Genomic DNA, 26,893 nt, shown 5'->3' with positions numbered 1-26,893 from the left:
ACTCCGCTGAGAACCTGTATATGCATTTTCTTATCTATACCATTACGAAACCACTGTGCAGTATTAAGCTCTAATACTATTCTGTATGAGCCAGATTTGCAGCCCTCACAGTCTGATTGTAAGTAAACTCGTGTTCTCAGCCGGAGGTGGTACAGCTCTTTTCAGGCACACCCACAGTGGAGGTGAGCTACATGTACCATACCACATACCAGCCTTCCTGCCATTCTTAAATTTCTACCAGTACCGAGAATATAACCCGAGTCCCGAAGACGGTAGCTGATAACACTAACTGTTGCGCTGTGGAGGGGGAAAGTCTGAAGGGGAAATGGAAATGGTGTATGGCTTTTAGTGCCGGGAGTGTCCGAGGACAAGTTCGACTCGCCAGATGCAGGTCTTTTGATTTGACCCCCGGAGGCGACCTGCGTGCCGTGATGAGGATGAAATGATGATGAAGACGACACACACACCCAGCCCCCGTGCCAGCGAAACCAATTAAGGTTAAAATTCCCGATCATGCCGGGAATCGAACCCGGGACCCCTGTGACCAAAGCACGCTAACCATCTAGCATGGAGCCGGACAGTCTGAATGTGAACAACAGCCACTGACTTTCTGAAACTCACAAAGAGAAAGAAAGAGAAAGGAAACTTCCTCGTCAAGACCAGTTGTCCTCTAACTATTGAGTATAATGCCCCCAAAGCGAACATCCAACATGTTGTGCCCACTTTTAAGATACATTCTCCTCCTTCCACACTTTCTTCTAACTACTCGTCTTTCAGCTATTGTTGTGAAATCCATATCCCATATGATTCACAGATATGAAAAGCCTCGCATGGTTCATTCATTCCATTCCTGACCCGCTCGAATGATTGGAAACAGGCTGTGGATTTTCATTTTTATCTCCTCAACCGAGGTTGGCGACAGGGAGGGCATCCGTCCCTAGAAACATGGCAAATAACTTTATCTCACCTCATCCCCGTCCGCCTCCGTAGCGTAACGGTTAGTGTTATTAGCTGCCGTCCTCGGGGGCCCGGGTTCGATTCCCGGTACTGCCAGAAATTTAGGAATGGCAGGAGGGCTGGTATGTGGTTGAAATGGTACATGCAGCTCACCTCCACTTGGGGTGTGCCTGAAAAGAGCTGCACCACCTCGGGATGAGAACACGAGTGTACCTCATCCCCGACCTCGTATCACGAAACGGAACTAAAGAGACATTTTCCTTTTCCAAGACTGTACTCATACTATCTGCAGACTCAGATAAAATAACAATATCATCGGCAAATCTCAGAGTTCTTATTTCCTATTTTTCGATTGAGATTCCTCTTTCCAAATTTCTCTTTGATTTCCCTTAAACACTGACAACGAGAGGGGACAAACTGTAGCCTGCCTTGCTCCTTTCTGAATTGCTGCTTCTTTCCCACCGCCCTCGATCCATGTCACTGCAGACTGATTTTTGTGCACATCGTTTATTATCCATCTTTCTCGGTGTCTGATCGAACGAAGTCAGGTGATGCAGAACATATTAGATTAGGAAATGAAGTCTTAAAGGAAGCAGAGGAATATTGTTACTTGAGTAGCGGAAGAATTAACGACGACAGATGTAAGGAGGACATAACATTCAGACTAGCACAAGCAAGGAAGGTCTTCCTTAAGAAAATAAATATGCTTACGCCAGACACTGATATACAATTTTTTAAATTGAAAATTTCGTCTCGAGCATGGCATTGAATGAAAGTGAAACATGACCAATAACTGGCTCAACAGGAAAGGGAATAGTAGCTTTTTGAAATGTGATGTAACAGAAGAATGCTGAGATCGAATGGGGAGATGTTGAATCGAATTGGTGAGAAGAGAACAATTAGGTGAAATTCGACTAGAAAGTGAGATAGAATGATAGGGCAGATCTTAAGACACCCAGAAACTATTCAGTTAGAGGGAAATGCATTCAGAAGGAACGGTAAAGGTAGAACAAAGCATGAATATGACAAACAGATTGGCGTAGATGTGGGATGTAATAGTCACATAGAAATGAAAAGATTGGCACAGGATAGGGTGGTAGGGAGCGTAGGCTCAAACCAGTCTATGGAGTAACGACACAAACAACAAAAATTACAACGGATACGAGACGCATGGTTTAAAGTTGTGCTCTGCCCATTTTTTAATTTTAGGCAAATGAATATCGAAGCATCTATTAAGGAGAATAAGCTGAGGAAGCGATGGCTGAAGGACAAGCTATTGCATAACACTGATATACAAGGGGTAGATATCTGACATCAGATTTTGAATATGCTGAAAAAGTTTTATCTTTCATTTAACGGTCTTCACCGATAATTATTTTCATGGTTTTTCGTCATTTTTCATGTAAAGCCGAATATTTTCATTTGCTTCTTTATTTTCAGTGACAGTGGACATTATGGGGGTTGCATAAATTCACCAGATTTGTTTTGCTACATGTGAGGCTATGTAACAAACAAATCCAATATGTGCCATGTTGTGCATTTGCACTAGTCTTAGTGAATCTTCTGTCTGTTAGTTGTTTACCTTGATACAATGTTGAACATATGTAAATGGTTGATGTCGTATATCTCAAGAACGGTGAGCGATAGAGACAAATGGTTTGCATATTTCGAATCAGCATACTTCAATTGTCTTAGAACACGTGTTAGATACGACGATATCCACCGAAAGTCATTTTTGTTGAGCAGTATAATCAGTGAGAAGAAGTCTATTTCGTAGAAGTGCAATAGAGATACAATGACTTTCTTACGGAAGAGTTTCTTTCATATTTCGATATTCACTCCAGAAGCAATATTGAGTACCTTGTTTAAGTTATTCTAGCTTCAGGGCAATTTTACGACCACTATGAGTCAAAACTACCTCCATACAGACTATAGAGTCCTAAGGAGGTGTGGTGGGGTAATTCTGGTATATATCAACTCTATGCTAGCCCTGCGGTATAGTGGTAGCTTGCCTACCTCTTGTCCGGAGGACCAAACTTCAGTTCGCACCAGATCGGAATTTGAATTCTCGACTGAAACCTGGAACGTGGTTTACTCATCTTCCTGAGAGCAATTGAGTATTATCTGGCTTATACGAGAGACAGCTTATCCCTTCAGGCAAGTCAAACCATACGACCGAGGATGTCGTTACGCTGACCACTTAAACTCCAGTGTCTGGAGGCTCTCTGGCTGGGGCAGCTGGCGTCTTGGCAGGCCAGGAAATCTTAGTGTGCTGTTGCGCCACAGATTTGTTTATTTGTTTATAGCCTCAACACAAAGTAGGATAGGAGAATTTATCTTTGCATGGCTCCTTTGTTTCCAGTGATTATCCTGGAACATCTTTCTGTCATTTTTTGAGTGAATCCCAGAGCCATGTTCACTTTCAGAAATGGCAGTCACTTTTCTGAATTTCTCTTCTTGTAGGACAGTCGAACCCACATCCTTCTAGGACATCATTGAATACCTATAACTGCTCGCCGAGGCATCTCCTCCTTTCCCAATACTAGTAAATATTGTTTAAAGCAATAGATATAACTCAAACACAAATCTGGTGTAGGGAGTTGATTGATTGATTGATTGATTGATTGATTGATTGATTGATTGATTGATTGATTGATTGATTGATTGATTGATTGATGCATATGTACTAATAGTGAGTAGAGGATGCTCTCGTCATGCCGCGCATTGGTGACTGCGTGGGCATCCATCCAAATGGTGACCACGGTGGATGTTACCTAACTGGTGTGTGTGTGTGTGTGTGTGTGTGTGTGTGTGTGTGTGTGTGTGTGTGTGTGTGTGTGTGTGTGTGTGTGTGTGTGTGTGTGTGTGTGTGTGTGTGTGTGTGTGTGTGTGTGTGTGTGTGTGTGTGTGTGTGTGTGTGTGTGTGTGTGTGTGTGTCGGGGGGCACCTTATCATGATACCAGTGTTGTGGTGAGCGGGAGCGCTTTCAACATGATTTCTCCAAAGCTTCCGTGGCGTATAGTGGTCACCAATCCAGATGATGAGCACAGTGAATGTTGCTTAACTGTTTTTGTAACTCCGAACGTATCTAATGCCTCAATTAAATTTATACTTGGAAGTGTTGAATGTGGGCATGTGTGTTTTTTGTCTGCGTTTTCGGGGTTTACCTAGTTTTAACTTATTACTGCTTTGGTACCCGGTATTACAGCTAGATTTTAAGTGGTTTGATATTATAATTACTTCAAAATAGAATCCGCTACAGAACTCAAAATGTAAATAAAATAGAAATCTTCCACGTTTACAAAGGTGGTGTTGGTGGTGATTATTTGAAGGGAACAGCACGTGATCACCATTCCCTGATGGTTACTATTCGACCTACATACAAAGTGATTTTTCCTTAGTAAGAGGACGGTAGCGTACTCAGTCTATGTACGCAATACATGAAGGTGTGTCCCTGAGATCTTTATTACCCACCTCACGTTACTTGAATCAGATCTCGATCACTGATATGCCGATATGCTGCACAACGTAATACATGAGGGAAGTAACTTAGACTTCTTTACGATAATGTGGCTTCCATTAAACTAGCATCTTATGGACACACGTTTGTGTTTCACAAGATGGCCATCAAGTCTTGGTTGCCGAAAAGAGCTGCAAGGTTGTCACCAGTATTACTGCATTTCGATTACCAGTGTCTGTCAAGAAATGTTCGTAAGGAATGGGAAATTACTTAGGTTTAAGTTCAGAGGGAAACAAGACTTGACACCAAATGTTCACGAGAGAGAGAGACTTAGGCAGCAGAGAACGCACTGTTCTTGTTATCAATATTCTTTTTAGTTTCCTAGCGCTAGGTCTTCTGTATACACATATTTGGAATAATACGAACTGGTATTACCTAGTCTTGCCATAAATACTGTTCCATATTATGATAACAGAATGTAGAGTAAAGACTGGAAGAGAAAGATACAACTTTTAGGATTTTAATTTTATTTTTAGAATTTATGGCGACTATGGGATAGGAAAGGCCTAGGAGTAGGAAGGAAGCGCCCGTGGCCTCAATTAAGGTAGCTGCGCGCTCCTAACCGCACGGCCAACTCGCCCGGTAATTTTAGGTAGGAAGAGGCATGTATTCATACTGAGAATGTTTATATGTACTCTTCAAAATGTCCACCAATATTTTCGATCACAGGACTTAAATGTTCCTGGCTACCCATCGATTTTGCCATACATGATGTTCATGTAAAACTGGCTATAACAATCTTCAAGTCTCTTTTGAGGCTGTCAGTATTAAGATATCTCTTCTTGCAGAAAATTTGCTCAAACATTGACCACAATTTATTATCCAAAGTTTTGAAACCTGATCTGCCAGATGGCCAAACAGCAATGGAAAATAAGTCAGGAGCATTTGCTTGCAACCACCTTGAGTGGCCTCGTGTTTTGAATACTGGAGCAGAGTCCTGTTGAAAACTTCAGTTCCATCTCATGAACAGAATTTCATTTTTGAGGGCTTTACAACAGAATTAGTACTGGGTTTTGGTGCACTTCAACGGAAGCTTTGACAAGTTTCTCGCAAAAGTAACATGTCCGAAAACACCATCGAAATAAACTGCCAGTGACGATGAGCTCTCTGGATTTCCAGAGCCACCTGAGGAGTTGTGACTGCGTCTAGGACATAGACACCTTCGTTTTGATGGTTCAAGTGTTCTTAGATTTGAAAAGTAAAGAGAATTTTCCGATCACCGTTTTGCGCGTACCGCTTAAGTAGGGCTCGGCATTTCACCAGCCTCTGCTTCTTCAATCGTGTTCTCTGAAAACCGTAAAGGCAGTTGGTGGAACATAAAAGCAATAACATTAATTAGTTAATTGTGTTGTTAGGAAGCACCCAGTGATGCGACACAGTGCTTTCAGACCAAGGTCGTTTCTGTGCACCCTGGATATTGTTCATCTCTCTTCATTGTTCATCTTTCTTGATAGTCTCTGATGTCCTATCAGACCTCGGACGGCTCAAGCGAGGCCTGCCAGACATACTCTCGCTCTCACTGAAGCGTCCAATTGTTCGATAGACGAACATTATGCTGAAGGCAAACTTCTTAATGATATAAAATATGTATGAATGCTGTCTTCCTACATTTTGGAGTGCTGTTACTGCAACACTACTTTCATATTCTCCCCATTCCATGATTACGAGACAATGGATGCAACAGAATCATTCTGGAGGTTAATGCAGACTGTATACAGTGGAGGCGGTTTCATAAATCATCAGATGGTATCGCGGGAAATACGGTGGAATTTCGTCGGCAGTTTGTAACAGCGTTTTTTTCTTATTTTCCTAAGTTTTCATTCCCCTCCCCTGGGGTGGGCCACCGTGAAGGTTACGCCTTCACCCTGGCCAGGAGTTTCGGTAGGTTTGGAAGGAGCAAGGGCAATAGGTAGATGCGAAGTAGAAGTGAGGGAAAGGGAGGTGCGTGTGGACGTTTTTAATATATGACTTATGAGACATGACGGAACTGAAGGAAGAGATGTTTTAAGCAAGGGGACGATGAGGTGGTTGAAGAGCAAGTATATGAAACACAGATGAGAAGGTAACAAGAGAAGTGAGTAAGAGTCGGAAAAGGTCAGGGGGACGCTGGTGGCGAAAAGAAGAAATTAGTTGGAGGAGGAGGTGGACTAACGGGTTGACGGGGTGGTACCGGAGGAGGGGCTGGCCGGGCGCGAAGGTAGGTGGTGTTGGATGGATAGTAAGATGGCTGAGGTGGGGAACGAGAAGGCTCCACTCTGTATCGATGGCTGTAGATGTTGACACCGGTGACAATGAGGTGTGAACGTTGTCTGCAGTCGGTAGAAGTGGGCGTACCATATTCGTCGGGCCTGTACTTGTCTTACTTCTAAACGCACGACGGGCAGGGTCTCTGGCGGCGTGAAGTTCGCTGAGGATGTCCTGGTTGGAGATCGAAGGGTCGATGCCACGGATCACACAGCTGGGCAGACCGTGGGAAGACGTTGGAAGTTGTGTGGGCGGGGATGGCGTTGCTACTGCTGCGGCGTTTTCTTGAAGCGATGATGGAGGCGACGGCGACGTTGAGGCGGTGGATGTCAAGGGGTTGTCAGGGAGTGGAAAGGGATTAACTGCTGCGGGAAGTGTAGGAATGAGAAGGGAGAAGGTCGTAATTGGCGATGGATGGCAAGTCGTGACAAAAGTGACAGGTATATAAGAGTTAGGAATAAGCTGTCGTGGTAGAGGTCGTGGTGGTGATAGTTGTCGTGGGGGAAAGAGAGGAGGAGGGCGATGTAGGTTGTTGCAGGGTCGTGGTCGGTGGCGTGTTTACTACAGGGAGGCGAGTGGGGTCGGCGGAGAGTTGAGCAAGTATGGGTTGAGGAGTGGGTTCCACGAAGTAGTAACGATCATGAATGGACACGCCGGTGTCGATGAGGCGCTTCTTGTCGTCCAACATGGGTATGTAGAGAAGAATTTGCGTAGATGGTAAGCAGCTGGTGTCATCCAATAGCCGGTAGGCATCATGGAGTCCAAAGCCGGCGGAACGGATGGCGATGCAGATGTCGTCTTCTGATATGGCTGGAGCAATCTCTGGGATGACACAGGTGAACATGGTGATGGGAAGGCCGACTGCCAAACAGGCGTCAGCCTATATGATTTTTGGGGGCAGCGAGGTAGCTGACTAAAAATGATAGCCACGCGGCCGAGCAAAAAGACGGAGATATGCGTAGACGTAGAACAGTGTGCGCTTTAGAGAGGTCGTTGTGCCCCCCGAGAAGCGATGACGATGTGTGTGTGGCTGTAACAGTGTTTATAGCCAGACTAGGTATATAGTGCACTTTCGATTCTCCCTTGCAGTATATCTAGTCAGTATAATGACGTTATTTGTTTTACGTCCTTCTAAATACATTAATAGGTTTCGGAGACGCCAAGATGCTAGAATATTGTCCCGCAGGAGGTCGGGAAGGAAAATCCTTAATTATTTATTATTCGTTAATTGGCAGGTAGGATGTACAAAAGTGAAACAGTTGGATCACTTCAAGTACTTTGTATTGTATTCTCTTCGGATGGTAGCATATTAAGTGAAATAGAATCTTTTATTTTTTGCAATTTAATTGGCAGGTAGGATGTACAAAAGTGAAACAGGTGGATCACTTCAAGTACTTTGTATTGTATTCTCTTCGGATGGTAGCATATTAAGTGAAATAGAATCTTTTATTTTTTGCAATTTCTTTGACGTCGCACCGACACAGATAGGTCTTCCGGCGACGATGGGATAGGAAAGGCCTAGGAGTAGGAAGGAAGCGGACGCGACGTTAATTAAGATACAGCCGCAGCATTTGTCTGGTGTGAAAATGGGAAAACACGGAAAACTATCTTCAGGGCTGTCGACAGTGAGGTTCGAACCCACTACCTCCCGGATGCAAGCTCACAGCTGCGTGCCCCTAACCATACGGCCAACTCGCCCGGTCCAAGTAGAATCTACATGTAGGGAGTTCAGTTGCGATCAGCGGTATTCCCTACGAAAGAAGTCAGCTCTGGGACGAAATTATCTTTCCAGCGGTCTGTTTTCAGACCGACTTTGTCTTTTGATTTGACTCCCGTAGGCGACCTGCGCATCATGATGAGGATGAAATGGTGATGAAGATGACACATACACCAACCCCCCGTGCCAGCGAAATTAACCAATGATAGTTAAAATTCCTGACCCTGCCGGGAAGCGAACCCGGGACTCCTGTGGCCAAAGGCCGGCACTCTAACCATTTAGCCATAGAGCCGGACATTATCCCAACTATAACTGATTGTTAAACATTTACTATTATTGTCGTGATTATTATTTGACAAATTAAGCTAATCAAAATCTCTATCGATTATATAATTTAATTACCGTTAACTTCTCAAATAAGGTCTTAATTGATTGGTATGTGAATCCAAAACTGAAACACCCTCAACTTAACAGATCCTCCACTTTGAGGATTATAAATCATTATTACCCTATTTCCGAATAACAACCTTGATTTTAAAAGTATATTTACAGTTAATATATTAACAACATTCCATTCTCACTTACGTTTCAGAAGAGATCTTCAGCTTCCATCATTCTGGCGGTTCCCTAGGATTGAACATTTAGCACATGGTCAGATCTTCAAGTACCATGGTGAAATTATGATTTCATCCCATATCAGGCTTCTTGAAGCACACTCATTTACACACGCACACCTGTGCTGAATTTCGCACGGTACGCTTTCTTACACACTAGTCATTCTTCTTCTTCTTTTCCTACCGATTTCCCCACACCTGTGTGGTCGCGGGTGCGAACTGCGTCGTACATGTGGATTTGCCTCTGTTTTACGGCCGGATGCCCTTCCTGACACCAACCTTATATGGAAGGATGTAATCACTATTGCGTGTTTCTGTGGTGGTTGGTAGTGTGGTATGTTGTCTGAGGAGTGTGTTGGGACAGGCACAATCACCCACTGCCCGAGGCAGAAGGATTAATCAGAAGCGATTAAAATCTCTGACCCTGCCAGGAATCGAACCCGGGACACTCTGAACCAAAGGCCAGTACGCTTATCATTCAGCCAACGAGTCGGACACACTATTTATTATTGTACCTATGCGATATTAGAATGGAGATTCGTGAAGCTGCACATCTGACTGTTACTCGTGACGCTTGCTTCTCCTTGGATTTAGAGTTCTTTTCCTATCAGCTGCTCGCGTACCTAAAGCTTCCGGCCCATTATGTAAGCCAAGACTACTTTCATTGCCAAATACCCTTAATGTTTGTCAACAAACGAGCGGTCATTGTCCTTGTTCTTCACAGTGGGATGACTACTGAACCATATCTGGCGACCTTCACTGCTAATCTGCTACCTGCTTCTATGAAGATATGTCCTTTCCACAACTGATTACATGACCGTATGCAAAAAATTGTTTCCCTGCCTGCATTCCCAACACTGTCCGCAACACGTGATTGGAAACAGGAAAAAAATCTTACAGTTTATTCTATTTTTCTAACCGCACATGCTGTAATAAATTCCTAGCTCGTTTGGTTGCATGTTGTTTGTAACATTTTTCAAATGTTTAAGTGTACACTGAGCTACTTATAATTCACTGAGAATAGTATCAACTGTTCTCGAGCTCAACTTACTCGTTAGCTGTCGCGACTTGGTAACATTTTCACAATAAAGTTTATTTGTAACTGCTTCACTGAATAACGACTGGGTGACATGGGACTTATTCACGACTGACGAGTGAGTGAGGGCGGTAAGGCTCATCGGGTCCCTTTTCTAGTCGCGTGGAGTTCACAGGGTCAAATTTTCCCACGCGCAGTGGAGAACGATTCCTGGAGCACTATCTTCTATATCTAGGGGTTTATCACATTACTGATCGTTGTTTTATGTACATAAAATATTAGGGTTGTCCATAACTGAGCTCCACTTCATTATTCGATCATATACGTATTAATTATTCCGATGGCTTGGATTGCTTTGTTTCACAGCCGCCGTATATTTCGTAGGTGTGATTCGGCGCCATCTGGTTGTAACATCCAACCAAAACAATGGTGTTACGCAGTTAGCTGTATTAAATCATACTGTTATTAATTAAACACTCACACTGTCTTACAATTTTATTTCCTTTCCTATATGTTCGGAGTACGTGAATTTGCGTGTAATATTCACTCACAACTTGAAAAATGCTAGATAGTCTCGCGATCCTCTCCTGTCATGTGCAAAAATGGAGATTCTTGGTTGGTTGGTTGGTTGATTGGAAAACCGGAACATCTTTGGGCTGTGACCATTCCAAGTTTAAGGAGAGTTCGGATATGTTTTATCCCTCAATTCATGTGTCCTTTCTCTCTTTACTCTTCTACGCCGTTCCTTTGTTCCTGTATGGTTCTCACAGAAAAATAGAAAGGAGATGTTGGTCTATCGGCGAGCTAGCATTTATTGGACCTACATTTATGACTTAAGTACGTGAATGCTCCACGGCCCTAAGTGACTATAAGCAAGTTCGCGAACTTAACTCTCTTCCTGTGTGGTCTTTGTGTATTCTGTGAGGAAATGTACGTCTGAGAATATTCTCTACTGGTAGACATGTAGATGAAGTATATGGAATTAGTTAAATTCTCTTTTGATACTCGGTTATGGGTGCAGTACTCGAATGTATGTACCAGGAAATGCCGTACTTTATAGCATGATGAGTATGAGGTGGTACGCAGGGCGTGTACGGCACATCAAATTGGAGGGGGTGCAGAGACTGAGAGGATTTGCTTTGAATGAAGTTCTGAATTTTTAAAACGATTTATTTATTGTATAAAGTCAAGTTCATATCACCTGAGTATAGTGGAAGATGGACTGAGCGTGACGTTTCTCCGTTCTTTTGCTGGCGATGTCCCGCGTTGATCTGCTACTCCTCCCGTCCTCACCATAGATAAGCTCTCGGCACCATGCGACCACGTACACTCCAACGAGGGCAGCTCTAGATGTTCTTGAAGTTCTAGAAGTTCTTGAAGATCTTGAAGGTCTAGGAGTTTGGGTCGCCGGACTCACTCACTCAGAATGATAGCGCGAAAACACACACAATTAAGCCCCTGGACATATTGGATGGATTAGTCTGAGGTTTAATTTTTGAACTAACTTTAATCGTTCCCATGAAAGGATTAATAAAGGGAAAAATGAAAAGATGGAATATCAATTGAATCGAAACAAACGCTTATTTTGAGAAAATAAAGAAATTAACTTTCATGCGCCCGAATATCAATAAAATATAACCCGCATTCTTCTTACCGTAAGTTACACTTGACCAAATTGTGAGATTGTTCACAGGAAATAAATAGTTCACCTATGCTTTTTAATGGTCAAATAAGATAACGCAAATATTTGTAGAGTTCTACCGTTTTGTGATTACTTTGAATACATTTACAAAGCTTATTCAACACTGCTATGACACTATAAATGGTAGTTACTTCACTTTGATAGAGGAAGTTAAATGCTTTACATGTGAATTTAGTTCCGTTCACACGCACTGTCATGCAGACATATGACTAGAAGGTAGCACTATTAGACTATTAATACAGGAATGAAATTAGTCCCGTTCACTCACACTGTCACGTTTATGTTCAAACACGAATAATAATACTGGTAAGACTTCATAATAAATTGATCGTGAAAATTAGATTCGTTCACTGATAGTTGTAGGTTCCTTTTAAGATACCGTGAAATCACAGATTGATGCACCCGCGAAGTTTTAATGTTTTCCTGACATTCAAGTTCCACTTGAGATAATACAAGTCCTGATGCACTGTTTAAGATTTTAAGTTTGATATCAGCAGAAATATTTCAATCACCTTGAGATATTTAAAGTATCGCACATCTCGATTTTACGACTTACTTTGCAGTGACCATTGAAATGTTTCAAAGTTATTCTCACTGTAATTTAGTAGAGTTGAAACCGTAGAGTTTGATTCCGCAATATTACATCGTAGCACCAATTTACATCATCCAACCGTCCTGGTTCGACTGTGACAAGACTTTGTTGTGTTGAATTCTCGCGTCTCCTTTATACTGAAGTCGCGGAGACTGCAGCTGCTTCATTCCTCTCAATAACTTTCTTAATCCGAGGTGTATTTTAATTAAACTTCGTAGTTTTGGAGAAATTGAAATGGCGTGTACGGTGATGTTATTCTCGTATTCGTATCAAAATTCATATACGGGATATTCAGGGTAGAACGTATGGGAACTTATACGGATGACGTAACTTAGCCTTGGCGATTTGGAGCTGGCTCCTACGTCACTCGCCACATGCTTGCTGTAGCCGGCTGCTCGGTTGCCGCGCGGCGCGTATTTTAAAGTTTGAATTACTTCAACATTAATGCTGGGCCAACGTTTCTGGGTACAGTATATATGTATGTATGTAATGTATGTATGTATGTATGTATGTATGTATGTATGTATGTATGTATGTATGTATGTATGTATGTATGTATGTATGTGTACGTCAATCCTCTTCAATTTACTGTTTAAAAATTTCTCTTCTCTGTTCCCTAGACTATATTTTATTTTGCTGTCTATTTATTCACCAGAAACACGAAATCAATATTGCCAGTCTTTGTTTTCGCTAAGGACATATTATGTTTTCTTGATTAGTGATCCAATATACGAATCTATTAATGTATTAACGTGAAACTGGGAGCTGATTAGTTTGTATTACACTGTTACGTCTATTACCCAAAAACACAGTACAAACAATAAATACTATGTATTTATAAGCTAGAGGAAATCTTGGCGTGGTCGATGCCAGGGCCGGCACCATCAGCGTGGGATGTCATAGCATACAATGATCTATGTTTCCAATAGTGCGCTGATATAAAAAGAGACTTCTATCCCCCCTACTCAAACACTCAAAAAAGCCATAAATGAATGTCAGCCACACTGTAGATAGCTCATCGTTATAAGTGCCGATCGTTTCTGGAACCCGAGAGAGTCACTGCTGTTTTATTTGCAATACAATTTAAGTACAGATAACCGAATGAGTTGGTCCTGTGGTTAGGGGCGCGCAGTTGTGAGCTTGCTTTCGGGAGATAGTAGGTTCGAACCCCACTGTCGGCAGCCCTGAAGATGGTTTTCTGTGGTTTCCCATTTTCACACCAGTCAAACGCTGGGGCTGTACTTTAATTAGGGCTACGGTCGCTTCCTTCCCACTCCTAGCCCTTTCCGATCCCTTCGTCTATCTGTGTCGGTGCGACGTAAAGCCAATTGTAAAAATAAGTGAATTAAGTAAGTACAGATTATTCGAGATCAAAGGAAAATCATCTAGTGACGGTGTTGATAGTTATAAATGAGGAGTGTCCGTTCAAAAGGCGCTATTTCCACCTCAAGAAAGTTGTGAGAACCTCAAGAAAACATATAATAAAAGGCACACGGAACATACCTATGATCATGTATGGTACTACTTTTAAATAACCGGGCGAGATGGCCGTGCGCGTAGAGGCGCGCGGCTGTGAGCTTGCATCCGGGAGATAGTAGGTTCGAATCCCACTATCGGCAGCCCTGAAGGTGGTTTTCCGTGGTTTCCCATTTTCACACCAGGCAAATGCTGGGGCTGTACCTTAATTAAGGCCACGTCCGCTTCCTTCCAACTCCTAGGCCTTTCCTATCCCATCGTCTCCATAAGACCTATCTGTGTCGGTGCGACGTAAAGCCCCTAGCAAAAAAACCCTTTTTAATAACTACATCTTTCTGGTCTGGATGCTCACGACTTTCGATAGTACTCAACTACGTCAGTGCATGTGGACGAACTACTAAAAAGGAATTTAAACTGGAAAGATTATCTTTTGAACAGTAATATTATTGGTTTTGGTTTTACGTCACACTAAGTATTTTTGCGATGTATGGAGAGGCTGAAGTGCCGCAAATTTTGCCTTGCGGGAGTTCTTTTAAGTGCGGATAAATCTACCGACACGAGGAAAACATACTGAGCACCTTCAAACCCCAAAAGACTGAGCTGAGATCAAACCCGCCAACATGACATCTAACACTGATTTTTGCTAATCAGTCAGAAAGACCATTTAAATTGACTAAGCAGAATGAAAGTTACAAATAGGCTGTCGAAAACGCAAACAGCTGTACTAAATGAAATGCAATGATGACTTTTTTAAAATGAAATGGCGCGAACGTAATCTTTAGAAGAAAGTTTTAGGGTTTGAAAGTGGCGGTGGTGGTGATTATTGTTTTAAGTGGAAGTATATTAAGCTTTGAAACCCAGTAATTAATTTTTTCTAGGGCGATACATGGCTGAGAGACCAGTCCGTTCTAGGAAAGTGTCTCTCCGACACAAACATAAAAGGGACGGTGGACGTGAGAACCCGCCTTATGCAAGACATCGTTCATATATACTACACAAAATGGAGATTACAGCCATTACCCATGAAAAGCACTTAACTCGCGTAGATTATAGATAATTCAACATATTTCCTAAAATTACAATGAACGACCACAAGATATTTCGAAAGGAAAATAAATAAATAAATTCTGTTTATCACATGAAGTGCCCGGTTCCATGGCTGAGTTGTCAGCGTCTTGGCCTTCGGTCCACAGTCCGCAATGCAGTGCACTACTTTAAGCGTCGTTTAGCGTTCACAGGTTAGATGCTTGGCTTATGGGGAGAATCGCATTTCACCTAATGCTCAACGCATTACCGTTTTTCTGGTGGGACAATAACTTGCACTGTGGGGGTTACGAATAATTATTTCATTTGATAACCAGTGATTTTCACAAACCACCTTCTTTAACGCTCAACAGCCCCTGCCTGGCGTTAAGAGGGGCAAACACGACCGTGCTCTGTTTATGCCTACTGCCTTCATGTTTCCACTTCACAGTCGTGTCCCCAACAATCGAGCAGGGTGACTTGAGAAGGGTTGAAATGCCCCTGATGTGGTAATCAATCGGTAGTTCACATTTGAGATTGCTGAGTTCCCTTGACTCCCCCACAGATGTTCCTCCTTGTACACGTCGTTGTGACATCTAAACGTCAGTAAGATGCCCAGCTACTTCTGATCCGATATTGTGCATTACTTTAGGCAATGTATAATATAGTTTTTGTACATAAGTACAAGTGGTCAGTGGCCTGAAAAAACTTATCTCTCAGTGACCTCAGTAGATAATAGAGTCCATCCTATTAGAAATACGAGTACACAGGCGTTTAAATCGTTCATAAATTATTTACTACTCCTTTATCAATTATTCATTGTTGCTCGTTATTCAGCGTTAAATGGCAGAACAACATTCGTGTCACATTGTTTCCCTTTAATACTGTTATGGATATCATTTCACCACCAAAGTCCTATTCTTACCGTCCCATATGTTCTTCTTTAGAATAATGAACTCTTACTTTTTTGATGAGCACGATGACTGGATTTATACCATCCCCACACAACCTTCCACTTGTTAGCCGACATTCCAGATTTTACTCCTGATACTCAGAGGAACTCGAAGAATTCTGGAATGTGGTATCATACGTATTGTAGCTACAATGTGGTTGATGCTCTCACTTTTCCTGGTAATTCGTTACTGTATGTTGTGGCTTAGATTCTGTACTCGACAACCTCTGAAAGTTAACTTTCTTTAAATGAAATACTTTTTTTTATAATTGGCTTTACGTCGCAGCGACACAGATAGGTCTTATGGCGACGATGGGATAGGAAAGGCCTAGGAGTGGGAAGGAAGCGGCCGTGGCCTTAATTAAGGTACAGCCCCAGGATTTGTCTGGTGTGAAAATGGGAAACCACGGAAAACCATCTTCAGGGCTGTCGACAGTGGGGCTCGAACCCACTATCTCCCGAATGCAAGCTCACAGCTGCACGCCCCTAACCGCACGGCCAACTCGCCCGGTTGAAATACTTTAAACACAATTCAACTGATACGGTGACGGATACGGGAGTGGGATAGTACTCTGGTTTAGGTGCTGGCTTTTCACCTTGATGACCTGTAGTTTAATCTCAGTGATATTCACGTAGAAAATTATAAGTGTCAGAGAGTATCCATCCTTATACACCCGAGTGGTTCCAGAGACCTCAGAAATATATGAGACTGGCTGTTGTACCCTTCGTTGACTGTTTAGTTTCTGTACCATTGTATAAGAACTGTCATCCAGTGGAGAGGAGTTGCAGAAGAGGAAACAGAGTATACTCGAATTTCAACTAACAGTCAGTTAGTGTAATGACATTGTTGATTACCTTTGGAGGCTTAAGAATTTGTAAGCCATGACGCCGTTTTCTTGTGGGTTGACAATATTTGGGCATCCGAGACCTGGGGAGTCTGGCATTCCCCATCTTTTTTATTATTCTAATTTTCCCATTACTCTTCTAGTTAACTAGTTACTATGACAACTGGACAATATTTTCATATCATCAATGCTCGCATTTGAGCTTAGAAATATAAATTCGTGAAAATCTCTATTACCACAGCTCGTAAGGTAAAACTGTATGCGGTATAAAAGATCGGAAATTGCAATGTTATGCGTATTGGTTCGACACAGTTAATATTAACGGATAAACTTTGACATTTCGCGGCTTTTGCTTCCTTAATATTGCTACGTACTGTACAGTAATCAAATAATATATAGCGTAATACACACCCGCCTATTCGTCGACTTAAATACAGAGTTTTATAAATCCTACTAAGCCGTTATCTCGTGATGTAACAAACAAACAAACACACAGATTTGTAAACATTCCACTTTCGAATTTTGTATAACTGCGGTAATCCGAATCATGAAAAAACTTGAAGTGTGCAGACAAAATATAACAATTGAGTGAAAACATTGGACACACTTAGGACTCAAACTCTCTCCGTTTTTTTAATAATGGGATATCCATCATACCTGAACGACCAACGAACGAGAAGTTAACACTTTCAACTCAAAAGCTTGATATGATGATGATGATGATGATGATGATGATGATGATGATGATGATGTCATACTTAACACAGAGAGCTTTGAAGCGACGAGAATTGTTAGAACTTGGACGAAGGCGGCCGTGGCATTAATTAAGGTACAGCCCCACCATTTGCCTGGTGTGGAAAATGAAAACTGTGTAAGGACATCATCAGGGCTACCGATTATGAGGTCCGAACTCGTCATCTTCCAAATTTACGCTTACAGCTGCACGGCCCTGTACCACACAACCAACTCCTATAGGAGACCTGCACGTCTATGAAGATGAGACCCTACCTATGATGAATTCTAATGATGAAGACGGCACACACACCCAGACCCCAAGCCATCGGAATTAAACAGTGAAGGTTAAAATCTCCGGTCCGACTGGGAATCGAACCCAGGACCCTCTGGAGCAAAGGCCAGCACGCTAACCATTTGGCCATGGAGCCGGACCTAATAATAATAATAATAATAATAATAATAATAATAATAATAATAATAATAATAATAATAATATACGCTGTATTTTGTGCGCGCAGCTGTGAACTTGCATTCGGGAGACGGTAGGTTCGAACCCCACTGTCGGCAGCTCTGGAGATGGTTTTCCGTGGTTTCCCGTTTTCACGCCAGGCAAATGCTGGGGCTGGGGCGTACCTTAATTAAGGTCACGGTAACTTCCTTCCTACTCCTAGCCCTTTCCTATTCCATCGTCGCCATAAGACCTGTTTGTGTCGGTGCGACGTAAAGCAAATTCTGAAAAAAGACACTGTATTTTATCATAAAGTTGCTCCGTCGGATGACTCACTTTCATGACGTTGAGAAGCCGTGTCCTACGAAGTGTAATAGTTCTGGTCACGTACACTGAGATTAACGACAATGAGATTCACCACGTTCACTACGTGACACGCAGTACTATCGTGAGGAAGGAAGCTGTCACACCTATCAGCCTTTCTCGTGGCTTTTCGTACGGCTCGATTGGGGTTTTGTTGTATATTTAGGGCATGGATATGTTTTATTTATAGTTACCCTTGTGCTAATATGTTTTAAGGATACAAGGATACTTTCTTCATGTCGTATAATAATGTGAATACATACATACATACATACATACATACATACATACATACATACATACATACATACATACATACATACATACTGAACCCTTGAACTTACCATTCCATCGTTGGTCGTCTGCCTCGGCTGCTTCGGGTCGTCACAAGTTGTTTTCTGTCACTTCATCGACCAAACGATAGGGTTCAGAGGAGAGCATAAATACTTCAAATGAGGAGCAAAACTATGCTTACTAAAATATTTATTCAATATAAATCACGAAACTTTATTTATTAAATAGGCAAGAAAAGTCACTTAAAATTTTCGCATGTTTTAACGCAGTGACAATGCATAACATGAGTGGTAAAGTTTTATTGATATTGTTTATTATTGTCTCTCAAAGAATGAAAATGTAGTGTAACATTCGTGGTCAGCAAAAACCTGAAAAGAATTGTTTTAAACCTGAAAATCGGGCAACATTGATCCAAACGATAACTGAAAGTTAACCCAGACGATCCGTGAAAAATCTGACCTTCAACAAGTAGCATTCCAGATTTACATTTAATTAAGGTTATCCACCAGTCGACTATCCTATCGGTTATTGGAACATCCCCCGAATGGATCCTTAATAGAACCAAATCGACTATCAGTTGCTTTGAATAGGTTGAGAAATATTACTTGAAAGCATGGTGTTCATTACAAGTTAACAGCAATTGTTACAATCAAAAGTGAAATTCAACCATGTATTGTCATCTCGTGACACCCTTAAGTTGCAGATGAATCCCGATGCTGAAACATGCAACACCTCAAACAGATGTTCAGAAGGAAACAACAACACTCGATCCGATTGGATCTTACGTTACATTGTTCTAAGGGACAGAAACTGCGAAATGCAGGAAAACATTAATTCATTATGCATTTAGAAGAAATGTCAAACACTGAAGTTAAAGAAAAGTGATAAACTACTTGAAAATGTTCTTACTAAACCAACTTTCAGGTTATGAAAACAGTTACATCGTTAAAATCGTTAAAATACAAATCCACTATGTAAAACAAACAATAGGAAATCTTTCCAATTTTCTATAACTACTGCTACAATTACAAATCTGTCTACCTACACTTGTCCCATTAAACCAAACTACAAGTGATCGGTAGATCAACGTCTCACATAAATAATGTGAATAATGAAAATTGAAAATAAAACATATTAACAGCTGACGAATCGAAATCGCATTCGTAGTGATAATTCTACATATATGAACTACTTGTCAACATACAGCACTATCATAATATACCGGACACCCGAACAATAAATCTTAAACCAGAGAAAAGAAAATAGAAAACGTATGTTCACCGAACTTGAACTCGCGCGGCTAAGTAGTAGTGATCAGTCTCCATTAGCCTGGTTTTCACGGGGAACAACCCTTACATTCATGTCGCTACTGATGCAACGCTATTATAAGAGCACCTTACGGCTAGTAGGAATTATGCCGAAACATGGCCTAAATATCGCCTGCTAATATCTTTCATACTCGTATCCACTACTGCAAACACTAGCATCGTTCAAGTCGTTTCACAAAATACATAACTTATGACTTGACTATGTACAGACGATCCCTAATCCCGTAGTTGAGCCAACGTTGCAGTGTCTACTCATCATTCATACTGCCAGGCGAAATTGAAACTCTATCACATGAAGTGAAATTCTCTGTAAGAATGAACTCGAACCTGGAAATATTGCTGTGTATATCCTACAGTAAAGCGTGAAATCGAAATTAAACAACATGTCCGAATAGTTTACTCTACTCCTCAATACAATCTCAACACGTACAGTGAAGTTCGCTAAATAAAAATAAACTCAACTCCCGTTTAATATTACGTTATATAACTGAAAGTAACAATCACTACCATCACGATATTCATGGCATAACTCCAGTGTGAGGCTCAAACGGACCTGCCATGTCAACACTCCAAACAGATGTTCAGAGAAGTAAATTCCCATCGATCTACGCAAGCTAAACTCTCATTCTAATACAATTCATTTTTCTCACCCGCAATGTTTGCAGTCAGTGATATGTTCATCTCGTAATGATACAGAATAGAATTCAATTTACAATAATTAAGTATTATTCTGACCGTGTGTCAGAATGCATTTTGTTCGTGAGGTCGGCTATCAAAAATATATACTTCGCTGGTATCAAATGCAACCGTCATTTAGACTTAACTGCCGTTACCTACGGTCTTACATAAAATAGTAATCATGAGATAATATCAACTTGCACATAAAATAGGCATTACAACACGCTCACTTGGATTTGACAACCTTTACATTCATCAATCGTTCTGGATTTCTACAGGACATCGCTCCTCTCATACAGCCTGTCTCAGAAATATTAAACGTCAACCTATACACCATGTCACAAAAATTCATCTCCGTCGAAATACAGGGTCTCTTACTCTCGGCCTCCCGCTTATTCTACATCGCTCATAAAATACAGGCTTACTCTGCCTTTAACATCTCCCTAATTATTCTCCTAATATTTCATTTCCACGATAATGCGTTTTCTTCTTGCTTGATACTTTTATATACAAGTGATCCCATGACCAAAGAACTTTATAATGATCTCACAATTAACTTCTCGAAATTGGTCTTGACCTCAGAAGCAAAACAGCATACCGTTATTTTCTGTATCACAAATACACGGTGTCACAAAATTTAAGTTTCCCAGAAATGCCTAACTTTATCATACTTCACTGAATTTCGATATAAACCGCAAATCTCGTTTGACATTTCTGCCGAACGCATAATTTATTATCATCTCAAATGTTATCCTTACGTGATTATTATTATTATTATTATTATTATTGGATACATCGTTATTTGACTTTATCACACTCATAACGGTTATTTTATCGTGATCATTATTGTAACTTTTACTGGCTCGAACATTATTTCATTGATTGTCATTGCAATATTTAACTTCACTTTTAATTTTTTTAAAGAAATTTAAAAACATTTTTAAAGTCTCGCGCGCTGACATAAATAACAGACAATTCGCCTCCACACTAGAATAACGACAAGACATATCCTCGTCGCAACACTTAAATTTTACACACGCCTCATATTCAACGCGATGTTATGATTCATTAATTAATTAATTTAAAGGGACAAGCATTTACATTTCTAACTAAAAACGTGATATTTAAATTAAACAGACCTGTAATTACGTCTTTGGCGTGGCGTTATCTCGGCTTCATTTTACGCCAGTCACCTCGGGACTTAGCCTCTCATAACTGCAGGACACATTCTTCGCTTAAATACTACTTTATAAATACAATGATTCTGCACTCGTCTTGAAGCAACACACATTGATTTTCTTCTATAACACGTTACAATAAATTTTATTCTGTACACATACACAACAATTGAACCGCCGCGCTTCGTGTCGAGAATTCAACTAATGTAGTTTGTGGAAACCTCCAACTCCTTCCTCTCAAGGTGTTTCACAGGTGTGGCTGACCGTGAGACGAAAGCTTATCTCCGCCAGACAACCACAGTCCTCCCTTACCGATTACCAAAATTACATCGTCCAAAATAATTCACAAGATCTATCTATGAATCTGCTGTCTCCCTACGCAGAAGTTCAGGAATTCTACAATTATTTAACTTATGATTTTCTTCCCCGACCGGGATGGATATCGTGGATACAATGTTTCAATATCTAATTGGTCTCCGTTCACCATTTACCATTTGGTGATATATTCATCCCTCAAGTCAACTGGCTTTAGAGATTCTACAAGTCTATTTCGTCCACTGTAAATCTTCTTCTTAATGTCGCCTGACGCAGATTCACCCTCTCCGATAAGTGAATGATGACTGACTCTCCTGTCTGAGGAGGGGGGTATTTATGCATTTAGAAGGGACGCTCTGCTTGGCGTTATCCACTGTGGTGCTATCATTCCATTTGATGACCACTGGGCCGATTTCTTTGAGACTCACCCCAGAGATTCCACCTATTTTTCCAGTCATGATGGTGTTGTTTGCTGATTTTTCCTGTTTCTTTAACGGGCGTAATTAATTAATTTCGTGCACGACGTTTCCCACGAATTTTGACTGTATGTCCTTGACAGGTGTATTACTCTCGGCCAAAATAGATGCCAACTTCTCTCCGAACATAATTAAATACATTTCACCGTGTGGATTTTAGCTTCATTAAATATTTCCCAAAACTCTTAATTACTTATTTCTTTGTTAAAGACAGTGCTGACATCTCTCACAATGAGGGTTATTATCCAGAATTTCATTATTAATTACCCGAGGTCTTCCGAAACGTTCCGACTTCGTTCGATGTGTGGTGGGCCGCTTCCCGCTGTGAGTTGTCATTCCACGGAACGCGAGATGATTATTACAATAAAAATATTGATGCACTCCATCTTGTAGTTGAAATTTCAGCAAGGTAGAATTATGGGCTCAATACATACATACATACATACATACATACATACATACATACATACATACATACATTTAGTACGTGCTTGCATATCGATTGTGTTGGCTACGCAGTACGGGTTTGTGGCTATAAACTTGCAATTGGAAGAAGTAGGTTTCGAACCTCAACGTCACCAGCCCTTCTTCTGAAGTTTTTCTTTTTTGACACCGGTCAAATGCCAGACGTTGTACCTTTATTAAGACCATGACTTCTTCCTTCCTAGTGATGTCTCGTTCCCATGTCGCAGAAAATGCCTGTTTTAGTGTGCCGAGAAATATCACGCACACGTACTTTCATATTCATCGTACACTATTCTATTTACAGGTACATTAATGATACGCTGAGTATAATACAGTACATGTGGATTTGTGAACAAAAAGTGAAGTTGTTTTTTGTATGTAAATAGGAAAGTACTTTGTATAATTAGTGTGATTATGTATTCTATGACATCACGACCTCCTGTTGTGCTCGTATATTAGACATGTTCTGACATCACGATATTATGTTGTGCTAGTATATTAGACATGTTCTGGCATCACGATCTCCTGTTGTGCCCGTATGTTGTATATCTTCTGAGATCAAGATTTCCTTTTGTGCTAGTATATTAGACATGTTCTGACATCACGATCTCCTGTTGTGGTCGTACGTTGTATATCTTGAGGCATCACGATCTTCTTTTATGCTCGTATGTTAGACATGTTTTGACATCACGATCTCTTTTTTGCTAGCATATTAGACATGTTCTGACATTACGATCTCCTGTAACGCTCGTATTTCGGAATTGTTCTGACATCACGACCTCCTGTTGTGCTCGTATGTTGGAAAAGTTCTAACATGATCTCCTTCTGTGCATGGATGTCGGAACACTTCCGATAAAAATTTACTCTAACAATAGCGCGCGCTAAAGATGACAGTTAAGCTTTTAGTAACTTTTGGGCAATATCACGTCTAAAAAGTAGCAATTCATGGTTTCTGGAATAGATTTTTCTTGTCAAGACGAGGAGTGACTGAGCTGTACACTCAGAAGATTACAGAGGAACTATGCTCAGTGTAGTAACAGAGCGCAAAGAAAGACGGAGAGAAGCCTAACTCACTTTTTCTCCAAAGCTCTGCAGTGAAACTAGGCCTTCATCGAAATGTTTGCTTTCAGATATCGTACATAGAAAGTAAATGGAAATAAGAGATGCATAGGCCTACCTATAAATGCTAAATTTCCAACATTTATGCAATCATGTAAATGACTTAATTCCAATTTTTTCAGTTCGAAATCAGTATAATAACTTTTAATTCTAAGACTGAATAGCACTACAATCTTACTTTTATATAAACATAGATAGACAACAAAACTCATTCAACATCAAATAAGTACTGACGCATGAATATGTATGAATGACTTATTAGTAGAGCCCGGATTTCCATGCACTATCAAATCTCAAAATATGCATGCTCTAACATATGGCACAACATGCACAATAAATAGGAAAATATACACTATCGAAATTCGATTCCTTTTGAAACATTGTACAACAACTACCGTAATTTCTCCAAATTGTCTTGATCTAAGCTCATCTGTGTATTTGTCAGCACATGCTTAAGCATTCTACGTCAAAAGAAGTGACAAGTGCATACTTGAAGGCATTCGGGACAAAGTGAAGTCAAATTGTACGTCTTTCGCATTTTCTCCATAATACGTCTTTTATATGCTTGACGAATTCAAAATCAGGATTTGAACCGATCACTTTGTTCAACCTATCTGTAGCTGCCGCAGCTAATTCTGCGTGTGATTATTGTAGATGCATTTGGATGACCTCAATAACTTGTACCGATTGCCTGCTGCGATAAAAAGGACATGTGACGAGTGAGAGTTTTGGATAGGACATTCCAGGATAACAATGGAAGAAGGTTCAGTGCAAAACCGAAGTCCGTAAAGGCTTCATCTCAGTAATGCGGCGTCACAGAAGTGAGATACAAGTTTTGATTTGTGGGGCCTTCCGGCTTACATCAATGTCTACTGAAGCAACAGATAAGAACATGCTTGGTTAATTGGATTATAGGACCTTTACCGTATGTTCTAACTTTGGTTGTCACATAGGATGCCAGGAATACATACTCTCCGTCTCTCAATAATAGACATACTGTATACCGTAGAGAAACGGTCCCATATTCTGCAAACAACATTCATAAAAGGCACTGCCATGCAAGTTAACATTATGTATGTGCCAAAGTCAGAAGAAAAGTCTTATTCTGGAATATTAAACGTCCAAATGTTAGCAATTAAATCCAAAATATTCAAAGTATGCATTATGCATGAATTTTTTCCTAGAAAAGGCCGTAACATGCAAACATGCAGGGAAAATGAACTGTTATTTGGAATCGTTAAGCCATAAAACGAATATTTGCAAAGTTTGAGAACTGTAGCTGTCTTATTTAAAAACATGCATTTGCATGGAAATCCGAGCTCTACTTGTTATATTTCATGCAACATCTCTTAAGTGTAGTGTAGCAATGTTGTGAGTTATACGTATAAAGAAAGAGGAGGTAAAGGTGCACTCAGTTCACCCGGAAGGAAGTGGTCTTATTTCACCATCACTTCGTCCGGCTCCTTGCCCGACTTGTCAGGGTAGTACTCTTCGGGTCAGAGAGCCCCGGGTTCGATTCCCGGCCGGGTCGGCGATTCTAACCTTAAATGGTTAATTCACATGTAACTCACACACCAAAATCAACACTATCCTCCACTACAAAAGCGCCTAGTTCGCATACACAGCAGATGCCACACACCCTCGTCGGAGGGTCTGCCTTAGAAAGGCTGCAGCAGGCTAGTAATAGCCAGACGAAATTATATATATAAAAATAAACCATCACCCCGTCAAGAAGGCGAAAAGCTTAGAAATAGGATTCCACTTCTAGAGAGGGAGATGCCCAGGGGCACTTTCAGCCTACAGCAGAAATGTGTACGAAGTTAATTCCTGGGATAAAGGACGGTCAGTCTAATAGCTCCCACTTTCAAAGTGCTGAGTTACGTATAGTGGAAACCTACACCTTCCTTTCCTTCCAGAATTTTCGTGGCCTGTACAGAGATGACTTTGTGCTGCATAAACAAATAAATGTTATTATAAAAATAAATCGACATACGTCGAGCTCAGAACACGATCCTCTAATAGTTTCATTTACTTTGCAGATTCCAGAAGGCCGCTATGAAATGATGAGCTCTCCAACACATCTCAGCGAGAGCAACATTCGCCGCTATGGCAAAGGACACAGGTACGTCACGATTAATTTGGTTACCTTCCTGTTGCTATCATAGTAACGACAGAATATTTTATTTTAATAAAATATAGGCTATAAACGTTACTGACTTCGTCTCTGTACTAATGATCGCGGGTACGATTCAACTTGTCGTCATTAATCAGATATTCATGAAATTGATAACTCTCGAATTATTTATAATTATAATTTAGTTTGCGAGTTGAATAGCTGTCTCGTTTATATCTTGACCAATATTTTGTAATTTCTTGGTTACGTATTTTGATCATCACGTAAATATTGTACAGTATTTTATGTACTCGTATTACCGATGTCAGTTTCTCGTAATGTTCCAAGGTAAATTTTAAAGTATGTTTCAACATTTCCTAAATGTAATGTACATACTTAAATAATTGTGTTCGAGTCAGCATGGAGAAATGCAAAAATCCGCTAACCTGAAAATAACTATCGGCAACAAAGAATTTCCAAGATGTTACCCAGAAGTCACTCATATTGTACGCCATTTGTTTTTCATTGTGAAATAAATGACAACGTGCCTATCGAGTTATATGCGAAAATAATAAAGGCACCTTAGATGTATTAGACAAAGCTGCGAACAAGGAGTGTAGTTACTTTATAAAATACGTCAGAAGATATTGTAGACAACGTAAGTAAAAATCGGTACCGGTATGTCATACCGAAAGGTTAGGAA

The 26,893-nt window shown here is 40.8% G+C and overlaps 1 long non-coding RNA gene across 1 annotated transcript in view; it reads left to right on the top strand.

The window, feature by feature from the left end:
• LOC136863294 (uncharacterized) overlaps window positions 1–26,201 on the top strand; it is a 375,222-nt gene extending 349,021 nt beyond the window's left edge. The window contains exon 4 of the long non-coding RNA XR_010859190.2: window positions 26,117–26,201. This is a non-coding gene — a long non-coding RNA (uncharacterized lncRNA). The remainder of the gene's footprint in view (window positions 1–26,116) is intronic.
• The last annotated feature ends 692 nt before the right edge of the window (window positions 26,202–26,893 follow it).

Source organism: Anabrus simplex, chromosome 2 (genome assembly GCF_040414725.1).
Source record: "Anabrus simplex isolate iqAnaSimp1 chromosome 2, ASM4041472v1, whole genome shotgun sequence".
Lineage (NCBI taxonomy): Eukaryota > Metazoa > Arthropoda > Insecta > Orthoptera > Tettigoniidae > Anabrus > Anabrus simplex.
This window is presented reverse-complemented; position numbering and strand designations above follow the sequence as displayed.